The sequence below is a fragment of the Lolium rigidum genome, chromosome 3 (assembly GCF_022539505.1).
Source record: "Lolium rigidum isolate FL_2022 chromosome 3, APGP_CSIRO_Lrig_0.1, whole genome shotgun sequence".
In the NCBI taxonomy this organism is placed as follows: Eukaryota; Viridiplantae; Streptophyta; class Magnoliopsida; order Poales; family Poaceae; genus Lolium; species Lolium rigidum.
Window position 1 is genome coordinate 117,861,416 of NC_061510.1, and position 657 is coordinate 117,862,072.

Here is a 657-nt window from a genome sequence, read left to right on the forward strand (position 1 = left end):
AAGCATGACTGATTACGACGTACTGCCGTACGTTGGAAGGACAAATAAAGAGTCAACTTTCAATACCGAGAAAATTCTAAGAAGGTACGTATCCACCCGACGGACTCGAAAAAGACGACATCCATCGCAAACGACATGGATATCGCATAGGAAAGCGCGCTCGTCGAGTTCCTCCGTGAGAACCGGAAAATCTTCGCATGGTGTCCAGCTGACATGCCGGGAGTACCCGGGAACTTGCCGAGCACCACCTAAACTTGGATCCATTGGCGAGACCAATCAAACAACCTTTGCGGCGTTTTCGGAACCAAACCGCAAAGCTATGCTCGTCGAAATCAATCGACTACGTGAAGCTGGTTTTATCAAAGAGATATTCACGGAAGCCACATGGGTAGCAAATCCTCGTGTTGGTGCCAAAGAAAACACTAAGGTCCTTCGCATGTGCGTCGACTTTACGTGTCTCAATAAACATTGTCCAAAGGATCACTTTCCCCTTCCGAGGATCGATCAAATTATCGACTCCACGGCTGGATGTGAACGTCTTTCCTTCCTGGACGCATATTCTGGTTATAACCAGATCAGATTGAAAGAAGAAGATGAAGTAAAAACCGCGTTTATTACACCTTACGGCGTGTTTTGCTACAGTAACAATGCCCTTTG